Source organism: Leuresthes tenuis, unplaced genomic scaffold (genome assembly GCF_036924035.1).
Source record: "Leuresthes tenuis unplaced genomic scaffold, fLeuTen1.0.hap1 SCAF_17, whole genome shotgun sequence".
Classification (NCBI taxonomy): domain Eukaryota; kingdom Metazoa; phylum Chordata; class Actinopteri; order Atheriniformes; family Atherinopsidae; genus Leuresthes; species Leuresthes tenuis.
Genome location: NW_027325371.1, coordinates 8,162,427 through 8,179,794, shown reverse-complemented (window position 1 = coordinate 8,179,794; position 17,368 = coordinate 8,162,427). Strand labels below are relative to the sequence as shown.

Here is a 17,368-nt window from a genome sequence, read left to right as displayed (position 1 = left end):
AACAGTGTGTGGGTGCAAGTGTTTAAGTGTGTAAGTGAGCTTGGATTGTATTTTCATATACAGTTTGTTATGTGTGTTATTATTGCTCTATGGCACACTAGATATACATAGTGATGCATTATGACTTAATATATTATATTTCACTTTTTATGTCTACTCATATTAGGTTTGTGTATGCTTGCATATGTGTTTGTGCATGTATGTATGTGTGTGTATGGATATGTATTTATGAGTATGATTGTCCATGTTTCAATATAAATGTATAATATTACTTCTGTTTTTATGTTGTGCCTTTCGATGTTAAGCACATCAAGTTTAAGTATAATCCAAAGCATTATATAGAAAAAACTGCCTTGTCACACAGTAACTATCTCAACAAACACAGAAAAGTCCATTTGAACACCCAAACGTTACTGGTGACTGTTGCATCACACGCGTTTCCATTCAAGGTTACCCTTGTTACGACACAAGGTCAGCTTCCTCAAAGGTTTAGATTTACAGACGATTAGAAAGTGCTGCTGTTACATCAGTGAAAGTCATTTTGTGATAGTTATTGTGATGGTTACAACAAATGTTAACTAACTTTGTTGAACTTGCGGAAACAACTCATACTATCTTTGTTCTCCCGCTGCACAGTCTCAGATGACACAACATTCACTAAATGGACATATGAACCTTTGAAAACTTACTTGGGCATAATTTCTTCACTGAGCCATTCAAACATTTAAGATTGAAAAACTGTAAGTTTTCACTTAACCTGTTTTTAGATCTTAGATTGTTTTTTATTTCTCATACATCTCATTTAATTTCAAAAGAAATAAAGTGTACAATTTAATACATATTCCTTTGGCTACATCTGTGCTCCCTCTGTAGTCTAAACTTTTTACGGACTTGACACTTTGAAGGGGGGCGAGCTGATAGAGGATGGGAAAGACTTGAGGCTGAGGTACAGACAGACAGCTGATGGACACTCCTTCACCCCTCAGAGATTTGCTGCATTTGTTTGCTTTGGCTTGTTGTACATCAGAGCAATATCAATACTGATAGACATAATGCGAATTGTGATATGTTTAGCGCTGTGATGTCACGTTATAATTCTTGGAGTGCTCACTACCATGTATAGAAAAATGAGGTTTGAAATTCCAAACCGAATCTTCGCTTACAGTCACTGTCCATTGTGTGCTGCTTGTTATTGACTTTGTTTACTAAGAAGAAATATTAAAGCCCCATGGTTTTTAGTGCATGAATATCACGCCACTCAAAGTGATTGTTCAATGGTGAAAGGATTTGTCATGCTTTAGAGATGCTTTTAAAAAACACACACATATGCATACAAAACAAAGATTTTATGTCAAGCTAAATGCATGATAGATTTCAGACATTCTGAGATTTTGTTAAATATTGTGCCGTTCTTCTCAGTTTATTAACTAAGGAAACCATTTTGTTATCATCTTATACATTTTTGTCAACTGCACTTTTACACCTTGGAAACATGGAGATTAGCAGCAGTACATTACTGCACCAACACTGATTTAGTGACTTTTTTACTCAGTGTTCTTTTTTTCTCACTCTTTTCTGCTGCTTTAATGCAAATTTTACTCTGAGACCATGTAACATTAGATCTCTTCCCACACAAAATGATTTCACAGTTACAGTACACCTACAACTGCATGTTAAACATTTATTAAGCTCTAACTTAGCAAACAGTGTCAACTATATTAGTCAAGATACTTCAATGAGCACTGTCACTTCATTACAGCCTTTATTGTAAGAAACATCTTGGCTCCTCTCTCATCCTGCTGAGAAGCTGTGTTTAGTTGACCTGGCTACTCAACTAGCACCTTTATTTTGCTAATGTTAATGTTTGCTTCAACACAATATTAGAATCACAGGGGGCACCCAGATTTGAACTGAGGACCTCTTGATCTGCAGTCAAATGCTCTACCACTGAGCTATACCCCCTACATTTGCCTGAAATCTATCTATGAAATCTACTACTTTTGTCTTACCATTGGAAACTGATGGCCAATGCTTCTGCTTTATGGAATTTGAACTTCAACTAAAAAGTACTTGATTGATATCTTGTGTAGGGGGGCATAGCTCAGTGGTAGAGCATTTGACTGCAGATCAAGAGGTCCTCAGTTCAAATCTGGGTGCTCCCTGTCTTTCCAAGGATTGTAGATTTATTCTAAATGCACTGGGAATTCAATAAGATGGATGTCTTTTCCTAAGAATATAGTTATATAGTATATAGTTATATTCTAAAGATGTCTCAAAGTAATTGAGCAATTCTGAGGCAAGGACAGCATAGCTTTTACACTCAGTTAGCAAAGATTTCATAATACAGCCTTAAAAATCCAGACCACATGGCATCTACCACTGCTGGCTTGTTGCACGCATTCTCCAATATTTGCTTCGTAATACCCACAGAAGTCAACAAGTGTTAAGGTCACACGTAGTTGAAGCAGTTTAATATGTTTGCATTGTTAGCAGATCAATCTGAATATGTTTAAAGTCCCGCTGCAGAGGTTATCAATGCCCCAGAAACTCAACTGTGTTCTTCACAATTGTACATTACAAATAGATTTCAAAGGCCATTAGAGTCTTACTCGTAAAATGCCATGAACATGACCTTTTTCCCTTTTCTGAATAGGCCCTGCTTACAATCTGCCAGCCAGCAGATGACACTGCCTTTCCTTAATTATACAAGGTTCCGTGCAAGTGGAAGTATCAGAATAGTAATCTATTTGCTTTCTATCACTTTTGACAATATTAGACATTTAACTGCAATATATAACAAGCCTCTGCCTAGATTAGCTGATGATCTGAACTATTTCTCTCTTATTTTGCCATGGCTCAGCCGCTCCCCGTCTGTCAGCCATGGGGAGCAGAGGAGCCACACTTCTGCAGCACACTTCAAAATTAGTTTAGTGGCAAAACCCAGCTGTTTTGGGGTCAAATTTGTGAAAGAGCTGCCCAAAAAAAATGATGATTGCAGACCTGTGTCCTTTCTGGTGTTTTTGATAGCACATGAATAAAGTGAATCCACTTTTGTCAAAAAATTAACAACTTTAGGTAGGACATGAAGGCTTATATTATTAGATTCATGTAAAGCAGTGGATGTAGCAGCAGCCAGCTGCAGTAGCTCTTAGCATATTGTGTCTTTCTTTGTTTATTTTTAAGATTTTTTCTGTCAAAATACAGATTTTTATTTAAAAAAAACATGCTTCCATGATGATTTGGATTCTGTGCTGTTCTTTGACTTTGGCACTATTTTTACATCTGTTATGATGCGTAAACCTGCAAGTGGGAATGTTTGCATGTCAGGGTCAGCTGACTGAGCTGATGCCTGATATAACACCTCAAATTCAGATGAGGTGAAGGAGATGTCTAGGATCCAGAGCAGAAACAAAACAGAGAAACTGGAAGAGGAAGTCCAAGCCATTTCTTCCCTTGATTTTCGTGGAAAATGCGAGATCACTTGCAGACAAAATGGATGAATTTGGATTCTTGAAGCGGTTGTGACAGGAATATTGAGAGGACATTATTATTTGTCTCAGTGACACTACAGAAACAGCTCTAACACCCTTTCTACCCAACTTTCAGACTATACAGACAGAAGAAGACTATAGACAAAGGAATAACAATAAAGGAGGAGGATTTATAGTGCTTGTTAACAACAGATGGTTTAATCCTGAATGTTACTGAGGGCCCATCTCTGCACCCCAGCTTTTGAACTGTAGGCTGTGAGTTCACCTGTTACCTGCCAGTACTGTGTGTGACATAATTAGCTAAGTTGTTGCGAAGCTACAGAAACAACATCCCAATTCATTCATGGCAATCTCTTAAGATTTTAACTACACTTCTTTCTGTAGTGCGCACTACCTACAGTCTCAGCGGATTCAAAGCAGAAATACCCCGCCACAATATTGAGAGCAGATTTAGTCTTTTAACAAATAGAAAACATCTAAAGAACATTAAAAGGGTTTAAAACTTGAATTTAATCAAAGGAGGACTTTATAAGATTTTTTTTTTAAATTGACATTGGTGGCTTCTTACACAGAACGTATAACAGACTGAGGACAAGCCCTGAGTAAATGTCAAACTTTCAGTCTTTTCTTGGTATTACCCACTGACCCATATAAGCCCCTCTCACAAAACATTTCCCCGCCTTGAGAGTGGAACAGTTAACATGCTAGACTGAACATCAAATTCCTTTTAGGGACCTAAAAACCTCCAGTCCCAAAAAGGCTGTCCTTTACTTAATAACTTTTTTTAAAATAACAGTTTCACTGTGAATACATATACAGTTAAGGAAATTGTTCCACACAGACCTCCAACAGTTCTTTCATAAAGTATGTTAATGCTAAAATTTTAAGGGTTTTGGCTAATTAGTTATATGAGCGTGAAACATGCATCCAGCCGAGAAGAGCAGGACTGAATCCAGCATGTGTAGAATCTGCCTCGAGATCTAAACAGTAGCCTATGTTATTGATGAAATTCACCAATTAAGAAATTCCCTCTTAAAAGACAGCAAAAGTCTACACATGCCTTTTCTCCTTGTTTTTACAGTAGCAGACTCGCACAATTACTACCACCAGCAGGTTTGTAAGTTCGCTTAATTAATGTGTGGAAATGGTTGTGGCAGGTAATGATGAATTTGCCTGAGCACACATTCCTTCTTAGCCAATAACCTCTTTATTCTGACAGCCAGCCAAAAAGAAATAAACTGTAGTCCGCGAGCTATGTGTAACTATTTGTCCTTGTTAATATGAGATGATATACAGTGTGTTAGATGTTCATGACTGGCCTGGCGGCTTTGACACACCTGTAAACAGTGCTATATCTAGTAAGAGTAAAATGTATTTTTCCAAAATAATAAAGGTATAGAGATTTATGCAGTCATATACAATTTAGGTGTTATGAAGACTGATACATCTAATGAGGAAACACATTACAAAAGAGTTCCATGTGACTTATTTTTTAGCTACAGCATATATGCCATTAAAGTTAACAACATTAGCTTAGCTTGTACCAGTGCTGGCATCAAAATAAGAACCTGGTTTTGAACTTGTATCCCATTGTCAAAATCACTAAGCATAAAGGTACTATCTGATAACAAAGTATGTAACAAACGTTTGTTAGTTACTGCCCTAACGGCCATGCATACCTAACAATGATAATTCAGAATATTGTATCAAGCTTAAACTGTGAAAACTATCAATACCAAGGAGACGACACTCCTTTGTATTTCTGTACCATATGATTATCAAGTGACAAAATCTGAAGCTGATTTTTATCTCAATCTCCAAGGCAACAAAAGTCGCAGTGTTGTTCCCGTCTACTGCGACAGACAAAACAGAGCACACTCATACTACTGATACATAAACAAGTTGTGTACATTGTTCACTAGTCTATAATCAGTCAGTGAGAACTATCTGCTTTGTTGGGATGCTATTAAAGATCATGGAAACATTTCATCACTGCAGATAATGTAGGTGCTTGACAGCAAGTAGAGCAAACAATAATCAAAGTGAAGTCAACTGCAGACTACAGGCATGTAGTAAATATAGCCAATGTGTAGGTGGTCCAAACTGCTTGCAAATGAATAACAAGCACAGACATGACCTAAGAAAATCAGAGAAAAAGTATGGGGACTGCTGCATGAAACATGACACTGTGAGAGCTCACAGGCCTTCTCTGTCACTGAATGTATTGTGCTGGCGCCCACGAACACCACTCGTCTATGAAGTTTCTTCGAAGAAGATGGAAAAACAGAGAACAAAACAACAGTCTCATGACAAACAGAACTTTATTGGTGGCATCTCTTTGTGGGCAATAGCATCACTCAGCCATCTAATTGGATGGGTCTGACATTTGCAGAGCATGGTGTCACAGAGTTTAGGCGAGCGCAGAGACCCTACTTGCTGCCATACAGCTGTATCACGCTCCACTGATTCATGAGGCGCCGTTACTCTCCAAAAAGTAAACTGTCCACAGACCCTAACACGTTTCCTCACATATATCACTTAATGTGCAGCTTGGAGCGATTTCGAGGTGTGGTTCAGTGACATTAAATAAACATGTTAAATCCGCCAATACATTTTCACCCTCCAGCGTTTGAGAACATTAACTATTAACCTCACACAAATGCCACTAGGTTCATTAATCAGATTAATAGATATTAAAGTGCTCAAGACTTATCTGCTGTATCATTTAATCATTAAATTCCTCGTATCAAAGCTGTGAATGAAAAAATGCCAGTATGCTGTTGCCAGGTCTCAGTTATCCAAACCAAACAAAGCAGACACAAGCCCTCCCTACTGCACTGATGTGTGACCAAGACAAAAAACATGGGCAACATTCATTTATGCTGCTGGATATGAAAAAAAAGACAACTCATCCTTTGCCAAAAGACTAATGCATGAGAAATTGTTCTTATAATCTAAAATATTAGTGACACTTTGTCAAGAATGCTGCCATTTCACCTTATTTGTTAAAATTACATTGCCATGGTTAAAAAAATGTCTCTTTTTATATGCAGAATACTGTGAAATGTATCCTTGAAATTGGACATTTTGTTAGGGTATCAAATGGTGCCATAAAGTATAACAGTCTAAAGTGCATGTTTATTGCAGTGCTGGCTCAGCATTAGGAAAACATGTTGTAGCCTTTTGGAATAACACAATAGAAATAAAGATATTTTAAGTTTAGTTTGTAGTTACAAAAGCTAGCCTCTCGGTAATTCTGTTTTTCATCTGAAGATGATCATCATTAACCTGTGGATTACCTTCATAAACAATTACTGAGTCAACGAGTAGAGCTTGATCCATGTAACATCTTCCTTATGACTGCTGATATTCTTATCTCCTTTAGAGACTGACATAAGAAAAGAGAGAACCTGAAAAACAGAGAGTCAGGAAGGCAGCACAGATAGCAACAAAGAGACACACCATTAAATACAATGACATTTATTTTGAGTCTGAAAATACAAGTTGACCCCATGTTTTCACCTGTAATTTATTGCCAGAATCCTGTTACTCCACATTGGTGCCACATGATGTGAGAAAAAGCTTAATGCCATTTCACCCGTTTTTTTGGGGACTCAAAATGATCTATTATAACTACGATATCCTCACTGCAGACAGCTGAGACACGAACTCATGTTCTCCTTCACAGATTTTTTTCCAATAACACTTCTGATAAATGAACAGAACATGGATCTCTTTGTCCTGTTTCTCATCACACTGTTTTACAACCATGTTTCCAAAAAAGAGTTGAGTTAAAAGTACAAACAAAACAATGATTTAAGCATTCAATGAAGCATTTAAGCAGCAACATTAGGCTCTGTATTCAAATTAAATTTGTCCAAAGGAGTATATTCAGCACTGTGTTCCATCACCTCCTCCTTTAACAACAATCTATAAGTATTTGGGAACTTAGTAGACCAGTTGTCGTTATTTTTGAAAGTGAAATGTTTTTTCTATTCTAGTTTGGTATTTCAGCTGCTCCATTGTCATATTTCTAATTTCATAATGCAGAAAATCAGTTGAATGAGTGGCAGGTCTTGACAGCAGGCAGGCTAATTTAGCGCATGGACTCATGCGCTAATATACACGCACAATATGGCATGGCACTGTCTTCTTGAAATAGGCAAGACCTTCCCTGAAAAAAATGTCTACTTGGCAGCTTATGTTAGTAGAAAAACTGTTTATATTGTTTAGCATTAATGGTGTCTTCACAACTGTATTAAGTCCCCATTCCAAGGGTATTAATTCATCCTCATTGTAGGTTTTGAGCTTAACACTACTAAAAAGTCTCAACTTTATCCAAGGTGATGCAGCATCAATAATTTCCAGTTATTTCAAATATAGAATCATTTGACCACTGGAAAGTGTTCCACTTCACCTTAGTCTATTTCAAATGTTTCTAGTTCTTGTTTATATGCTTTTTTTTTCTTTGCATAGCTTAAACTTGCATTTGTGGATGTAGTAATATACTGTTATTTACACACCAACCAGTTTCATCAGGATCACACATACTTAGTCTTGGCTTTCAATCTTATCTCTACCTAATAGATTATCTGAATCACCTAAGGATATTATGCACCATAGATCATATAACTCCCTAATTATTTTTGCCTGCACAGTATTTAACAAAGTGATGAACATCTCCCCCTCTTTACAGCTGAAAGCCTCTCTGGGATATTCTATACCCATGTTAGCGACCTGATGCCAAATAATCTAATTAGGGGGAGAGGGCTCCAATTCTCACAAATTTTTTGTATTATAGATTATGCTTGGATACATACATATATATTAAAGTAAATACTTGTATATGTCAGTCTGTATTGTGAGGAGTTTCAGTTGTGTTGATGTTTATCAGATAATTAATCTACTACTTTGGTCTAGACTGAAATAGCTCAAAATGAACTCTGAGACTTTCATGAACTCTGAGACTTTCATGAACTCTGACACAGACTTGCTGACAATGTTATACAGAAATGTATAGTTTCGAGAGGATTAATTCCAATGTCTGTGGTGAACTACTGACTTTTCCTCCACTATGACTTTTACATTTGTGTTTTTTATAACACATTCACGACTCTTACAGGAAAAAAAATGCAATCATGGTTATTCTGAATATTTGAATGTTTTGAAGGGTACTCTAAATTATTTGGATAGTATTTCATGTCTGAAACTATACTAATTGAACAGTTTCACACATCAGTTACTCTACTAAGAATTCTGAACGTTCAAATATGTATCCATTTGTGGGTACATGCTTGCAATTGCAGCTGCTGGACTGTTTAAGGCTGGGTGATTACATAAAGTCTGCTGTAAGTGACATTGCTTTAAACTTGGATTTTTTAAAGCCAAGCTCTTAGGCTCAGTGTGTTTCCTCTAGCATGCAGTGTAGCAGGGTGTGTATAATACCTCCTGTACAAGCACCAAATGCTTCTTCTTTCTGCCTGATCCCACATTACCTCAACTCAACTCCCAGGATCTGAAAAGTTTGACTTGTGAGAATTTGTTAGTCAGATAATGATATCATAAGAATGCAAAAATCCTGTTTTGTGCTGCACATATATTTTTCTTAATTGGACTTTTCGGATTTTAAGTGTATTACAAAGTTACATTGTCTGTATATATTGTTTCTTCACATTACATTCTAAAGTAGTCAAAAAAAAAAAATACAATCATATTGTCCCTGTATTTCAGTGGAAACAATGCTCTGAAAAGATGCCACTTCATTGGTTAAAAAGAATAAAAATTAAAACATGACTACTATGTATCTACGTAGAGATCCCTTAATCAATTCCCTCTTAAACAAATCTTCCAAAACATCATTAAATGAATAAATAAACATAAGGAAAGAAATAATAAATAGAAAATCACCACCTCCTCCAGGCCAAACTTCTCAGCAGGTGGAGATAATCCTGTTGAGAAATGGTAAAGCATGACAGACAACCCTCCAAGCAACCAGTCCTCTGTCAAAGTAGTGCTCTGTTTATTGTATGTAATGAGGCATGACCTGCAGTGGTGCCGAATGTGTACCATGTGAAGGAGAGACTCGACTGATGGAAGTTTGGTGACAGTGTGCACTATATTTACTCTACACACAGAGAAAAATGCACTAGCACAGAGAAAAAAAATCATCAAAGTAAAGACAAAATAAACCAGGAGGACGTACTGAGAAAAGCAAATGAATTGGACTGTCATTGTAACCAAACAGGCCAAGTGGAAAATATGGGAGCTACATGATTTATAAATAAAGATGTGTTCTTTCTCACTTCCTAAATGGAGAGCCAGAGGAGAGCTAGGGAAAGAAATGGAGGGAGGAAGAGGGGAGGGGAGGGCTACAAACGTTTATCCATTCGTAAACATGGAGTTTCACTCAGCTCACACATGTGGAATAGCCTCTCTGGTCAGTCAGAAGCACTGATGGAGATAAACCAAAGAGACATCACTGCTACATTTGAGACAGATCAACATTCTCCATCTCTTTTCCTGTCCTTTTCTCTGTCTCTCTTTGCCTTTTCTGTCTCCATTCTCTCTCTCAAGGACAAGCTGCCTCTGTGAACAGGCATTTCTTCATCTCCACTCTCTCATCCTCATCTTGTTGTCTCTTCACTGATTATAAATGCAACATCTTTAATAAGATCCATCAGCCCACTGCTTCCCTGCCCTCTCACACCCACTTAATTTGTACAGGGAGTGAGAATCACAGACGGCAAGTGATTTAGAATAAAAAGAAGATGGATGTGCCTCTGTGTGAACAACATGCTCAAGAGCCATACTGCAGACAGTAGATGGAGAGGAGAGGACCTTTGGGTTAGGGACATCTTTGTGCTATCTCTATCTTCATTCAGAAAACATTACCTTAAAGGATAGTGTTGTTACCTTCACAGACAGGATGATACAAATGCTCTGCTTCTACAGAGTGGGCTAACTCCAATACCAACCATCAACAGAGAAGAGAGCATGATGCAACCGTTTGAAAATGCTATGTTATTATCAGAAAAACACTAACTCTGGTAAACCTGCTTGACAACACACAGAGGTAAAATATAGAGTTAAATAGTTTAAATTAGGGAATTTGCATTTTCTTACCACATTCAAATCAGTCCAAAAAAGCTGATTCTGAAAAATTATTCAGCCAATATAAGGTTACTGCAGCATAATCATCAGAAAAACAACTACATCTGTAGCCTTTGACATCAGGAAATTATGACATGATAAGCATGAGCCACGTGGACATTAACATTTCTCTCTTTTTCATTGCTGGGTAGACAGGAGGGCTGTTGCTGTGTCTTAGCACACAGCTGATCCAAAAAATATTGTGTCAGGATGGCTTAATGTCACTGTTAGTATGACTGCTTTCAAACACAGCATGACAAGCTGTAGAAAATAGTGAAATGTCCTACTGCCATCAGTGATTATAACAATAGCAATAATAAAATAAGAAGAGGACAACTCTGGGGACATTGTTGGTGTTAAATTAGTTAAACATACAGTAACAAATCTGAACTTGGACACAAATGTCTTCTCACATATTTTCAAAAGATCAGTACCCTGTTGGGTTACTCTTAAATTCACCGTACATTGCATTCCTTTTGTAAGCTCACCTGGGTTCAAGTATTGCATGATCAAAAGAAATGGTGCCAGAACAAGCAATTGAAACTCTTCGGTCTCAAGCTTGCACACAATATAAACAGTCTTCTACACCAAGCGATTGTTAGATCAGTTTCAGAGGTAGTTGGTAACTAATGAGATCATGACTGATGAGGGACAACATCTCATTTGCTCATCTATAACCACAGAGTCATCGACTTCGCCGCATATGAGCTTACAATTGTAAGAAAAGAAGCAGAGGTCCACAGCTGACTGGGGAAATACCTTGTTTTTCTCAAAAGCAAGGCTCCATTTGAATATAGGTGAAATGGGCTGCACCTCCACAAGCTCAAAGTGCTTTGATGAGAAAGTGCAAATGAATAATATACTTCTTACAAGAAGGTTATGAATACTGCAACTGTTTATGTTGGGACTCGTCTGCCATGACGGGTCTTGTGGTGAAAAGTGCATACCCCACAAGGCCAAGTGACATGGACAACTGCTGAAGGGCTGTCCTTAATAATCATATCTTCCTACAAATGACCCAGACCAGGGAACTGAATAACACAAAGGGCCACAGCCTAAAAATAATTAACAAGCCTGTAGAGATTCTGTAGTAAATACAGTAGCCATGAATGATCAGCATCACATTACCACAAAGAAGAAAAGTGGGTTGACTTTTGCAGGATACTGCTCAAAAAAGCACACACCCCATTCTGATTTATTGTATTTCAATGTGATTTGCCTCTGTCTTGTTGAGTCGGCTCACAGCAATCTGTTCTGCTATCTATCATCTTTTACAATGGTCTCACTTTGCATCAGAATATTTGTTCTAAAGTGACAAAAACTGAAATATTTCTGCAGGCTCTTATGTGCAACACCCTTTATTCACAGCTATGCATCTCCCACATGAATCCAACCATACAGCCTGCCCTCCTGTATTTGCCTGTGGATACTTTTCATCAGTGCACACTACATCTTTTCCTGCATCCCCATCGATCTCCCTCATTGAAAGAAGCCTCATTTGCAGTCTCCTTCTTGACACTTTTTCTCTTCTGTCTCTCTCTCCCAAACTCTGACAGGCTGTGCAGATTTTGGCAGTTTGCTGTTCTCCCCTAATCCTTCTCCAGACTTTCCTCCTTCACAAATATACAAGGATTTCAGAGGAAATGCAGTCAGATATCAGATGGTCACAAAGACATTCCAGCTTGTTAAATACAGTTTTAAAATCATTTTTAAAAAGTAGCTATTTCACTTGGGGTCACTAACATGATATGTAAACAATTGAGGTTTTTGTTTTTTTTTCAAAGTGGCAAGCAGCTTTTCATTGAGAAGGAGCTGTATAAAATCTGATGACAAAATCTAATATCTGTCGAAAGTGATAAAGTCAACTGCTGAGACTGCAGAGAAACTATAGATACTACCAGAAACCAAGATTCCTACCATGTCATTTGACTTCCCATTGACTTCTTGCACATACATATATATATATATAATTAAAATATCAGTCAGGTTTGTTTAAGGTTAATAATTCAAGAGTTATTGTTTTTGGTTTGTGACACTCAGAAAAATTGGTTGACAAGTTAACCTATCTTTTGAGGTAGTCGGCACAGGATGATGAACCTAAAAGTATTAGAGATGCTGTTTAGCTACTATCCCTAAATCACTGCAAAGCAAAGCCACAGTCATAGGTACTGGAAAGTACACGAGTTGTGATTGTCATAGATACAATTTTAGAGTTACTTTGTGGGTAACGTAGGCACCGAGTTTCAAAAGGAAGAAAAATGCACGGAAAACTCTGATTTCTATCACGTGTCTGTTGATGATCTCTCTTAAATTATTAAATCAAGTTATTTATTAATATTTGTTTCAGATATTTAGGAACAGGAGAAATTCCCACTGCAACAATGGACTGTTTGGTCACCAAAGATGCAGCAGAAAAAAGTCTTACTGCCACTCAGGAGTCCTGTAGCTGTTTTATGCAGCTTTCAAAGACTGACCTGACCCTTTTCGAGACCACTGACTGGTACTAAGTCTGTTCATTTCATTGATAGAAATTCATGTGAATATGGACTCTGATCCATTTTGTCATATCTGAAGGAATTTAGAGACTTTTTTGTTACACCAATAAAGAAGAAAATTAGTTTTGTTTGAGTCCAGTCTTTATCTAAGCAAGACAATCCAGTAAAAATGGGCAGAACTGATATCTCTCAGCAAAGAAAAGTGTAAAAATATCATCCGAATATAACTTTGGTCAATTTCAATATTTTTTCATTAACCAACCAATTGATAATATCATCCATCACACATCCACATTTGTTTTCATCCACCCACACTCTTAGAATGAAACCACTTAGGAGTATTATCCTTTAAAAAGAATATTTACAATATAATTTCAAAACTTGCTGACATGTAAGAGAAACAGAAACAATATCAACAGCAACTTGCTGTTCTTTTACTGATGACAATATCAAGGTAAAAAAAACAACAAATGAGGTGACAGCAGCATAAGTTCTGAACCAAGCACTTACAAAAACAAATAGTCATGTGATTCACTGCTGCTACTGGTATGACTGGAGCTGCTTTTGTGGCAGGATGATGAAGCATTTTAAGAGAAAAAGTGGAATGAACTACTACATATACCATGTGTGACAAAATAGCTGGGGCATACTTGTTAAATACAGATCCTCTGGAATAGCAAAACAGGAGAAATCACTAATCTGCAAGCTGGTACACATTTCCTTAAGTCCTAATTCAAAGTCAACCAAGATACTTCCTCTGAGGATAAGAGGTTTTTTTTTCCCTTTTTATTTTTTTTTAATGAAAACTCCACACCCACAAGCTCAGTAAAGCAATGCCCCCCAATTCCTTTACCTCCCTGTCTTCACTGTAATCCAGAAAATGCATATTATATTCAGCCTGAAGAAAAACAGGGGCAGAAAGAGAGAGTGAGATGAACAGAGGGAAGTGAGAGGCTGTGAGGGAGTGAGGTTGAGTAAGAGAAGAGAGTGGGTCCTGCATCTCAAGCCCTCCAGAGATCAATTGTACAAACGTCTCCATGAGCGCTCTCCTTTGCCCCTGTACATTCTGAACCAGTCAAATCAATTCTCAGTCATGTGTGCATGCATGACTGTGTGCATGTGCATGTTATTTAGACAAGAAAGGCAGCAGGAACAATACAATTCAAAGCTAGGAGGGAATGGATAGATGAGGAGAAGCAGCAATAAACGATAAGAAATTCTTCAGATCAGATATTCTTAAATGTCACGAAGCTGAAGTGTCTCTCCGTGGTGTTATGTGGAACATAAAGGAGACTTGGTGGTGGGGAGGGCTCTTGTTGCTTTTAGTGGCGTGTTTCACACAGGGTATTGCTCCCTAATATGCCACAAAAAAGCTTTTCATGTCCCCCATTCATCACCGCTGCTTCTCTATTTTCAATGAGTTTGTCCTAGTTAAGAAAAATGCTTGTATTTGCCGAACCAAACTCAGACTGCTGAAACGTGAAGGGTGGTAAGTTGCCACATGGCGCCTAAAACAGCATGAGCATTTGAACACATATACCACAAGCATCTCAACGCTTTATTGTTACTGCAACACAGAGAGGAATGCATCGTGTGTATCCCTCCTACTGAATTTGAACACTATAATGTTTTGTTATTCATGTCAAATGAGTTTGTTATTACGGTGGGAGCATTTATCTCCACATGCTCCCTGTCTGAACATTTAAAGGAATTACAGTCTAAAACAGAGATTTGACTGCTATAGAGTTTTAGAGCAAGTTTGTCGATCAGCTGGGATATCTTATAATTTATCTTATTTTAGTGTCTGTATTTTTGATCACTTTCTATACAGTTTTATTTGTTGTCTGCCTTCCACATGAGGGACACATATATTACCTACTCTTCTTTGTGATTTTCACAACTTTTTGCAGAAGATTGAAGACGATAGAGCAGAATATTTCCTTTATTAAGGCCCCTCACACAAGGACTTAGTGGGAGATTTTGGCGTCACGCCTTCCTGCCACAGTTTCAGTAAATCGGCTTTCTGTGGCCATGACAGTCATTAGCCTTGCCCCTGGCAGTAATCCTCGAGTTTCTGCCTCTAATGAAAGCAGGAAGGGTTAGTGATATACACTCTGTTGCTGCCTCTGCTGCCGAGCCCCAAGGGTAACCTACAAGCTGTCCAAAGACCAGTGCATCTACCTGCTCTTCAGAACAAAGCAACACCTGAAAAATCAAAAGGCCTCTCTTACACTTAAAAAACACCATTACTAAAGAACTAGACTTCATGGGTAAAAATATGTTATCTGATCTTGCTCAGCAATTGAAGTCTCAGGTTGGAAACCATCGGACAAAACTATTGCAGCAGTGAGTTGTACACCAGCCTCATCTCCTCCAGCTACAGCCTGCACACTGTTGATTTAACTTATTAACATCTTTTTATGCAAACAACTATTAAAGAATAATGCATCTCACTTTTTGATTTCCATAATACCATATTTCTTCAAATAGAGGCTGGGGCCTTTATTTACTTAAACTGCTTGTGCTACCAGGCCTCTATTAGGGACTGACATGTAGTTCTAGTTCTCATTGTCATTTTTCTGCAATGGCTTATCTTAATACCTCAAAACAAAAACTGGAACGACACAAATACACAGCTGCATCTTATTTCCACCTTTCTGTGTGTTCACATGCAAGTCAGACGAGAAGTCTATTCATTCCTACGGGAATCCTGTAATGAGAATAGGTGTGTAAAAAACCCCACTGACATTTTTTCCTTTCCAGAATTTGCCTTAAGGGCATTAAAATGTTTGCGGTGTATTACAGAGAGACACCACACCATGTGCTTGCAGGTTGGATAAATGAGGTAGCGAACAGGCTGACAAAAACCTAACTTGACAAGCTTCCTACACTGTATCAAATTAAAATCCCTCCCGAATTTAATTGGATAAAAATTCCAAAATTCTTAGCAAGTTGTTTTATTGTGAAAGATGCACATGCATATCATATGCAACAGCTTACTGCACTGTAAGTAGCTCAGAATGAATGAATAAAACACCACTGTGCAGTCATAAATAAATCTGACAGGTAGTTAATCCAACAAAGAACAATTTTACGCTGGTTGCAGACTACAAGAGACTAGACGGGAGTCCTAGGCCTTCCGTGCCTATACATTAAAGGTCAACCCGCCCAAAAACTATGGTTCAGTGTCTTGGCCCAGGACACTTTGGCATGTGATCTGTGGAAACTGGAAATCGCATCACCAACCTTCTGAGGACAACTCTTCTTTTTGAGCCATTTTGAATCACTGCATTGCAAATAATTAACCCATAAAACTGTTAATCCTGCAATCAACCTACTTGATAAACACCAAGATACAGCTAGACTTCAACTAAGAATTCTGAAATGTTGAACTGAACTCCAAACAGCCTAACAGACCACTGGCAGCAGGAATAAATGAAGCCACAATCAGACACTGATTAATTTAAGCAACATTGTCCATCAGAGTACACCTAAGGCTATGCGCAGATGACGTTGATTTGAACTGCAACACAAGACAGGACCTTTCCCATTTACAGAGTCCAAGCAAGTCTACAAGCTGTCAATGTAACCTAAAGTGCACTTGTGACAAGTGCAAGTTGCGTGCAAGACTGTCCAAGAATGGGTACACCGATACAACGTAAGGAAAGCAGCCAGCTGTGACAGACTGGTTACTTAAAATATTAGAACAGCTTATTTTCTCAATCAGTTGCTCATTGTAAATAATGGCATCCTATTATTGTCCACATAATGTATCACTGATCTACATTGAACATATACTTCATTAAGAAACCCTATGTTTTTAAAACAGCCTCTGCATTTGCTAGCGTCATATTAATGCAGTAAAATTCCTGATCCAAATTCCAAAAAAGTATTTTGTTGGCTTCGGATCTGATGATCGACTGAATGTCACATTCATGAAACCAGTTTGCTATGTTATATTGTGAAGTATCAAGTTGTCAGCAGCCACAAAAACAAATTTCATAGGAGTCACCAGAGAAGGATGCACAGCGACAGGTTATCTACAACAACACTCAGATCCAAAGCTGCATTCAAATGAAGACAGATTGATATCAAGGGTGTGAAGAAAAACATTACACAAATAAGAACACTACCCTTAAGTTGGATTCATAGAATTGTAATGTTAACTCCCCTTCCTGTGCCCACCATCAACAACAATGGCCAAAGTCAAGATTACAAGATGAGCTATCCTAT

At 37.8% G+C, this 17,368-nt stretch overlaps 2 non-coding genes across 2 annotated transcripts; one reads left to right on the top strand and one right to left on the bottom strand.

The window, feature by feature from the left end:
- Window positions 1-1,890: 1,890 nt before the first annotated feature.
- On the bottom strand, window positions 1,891-1,962 carry trnac-gca (transfer RNA cysteine (anticodon GCA)). The gene has a single exon. It is a non-coding gene; the product is annotated as a tRNA-Cys (tRNA).
- Window positions 1,963-2,090: 128 nt separating this feature from the next.
- trnac-gca (transfer RNA cysteine (anticodon GCA)) lies at window positions 2,091-2,162 on the top strand. Its single transcript has one exon. It is a non-coding gene; the product is annotated as a tRNA-Cys (tRNA).
- The last annotated feature ends 15,206 nt before the right edge of the window (window positions 2,163-17,368 follow it).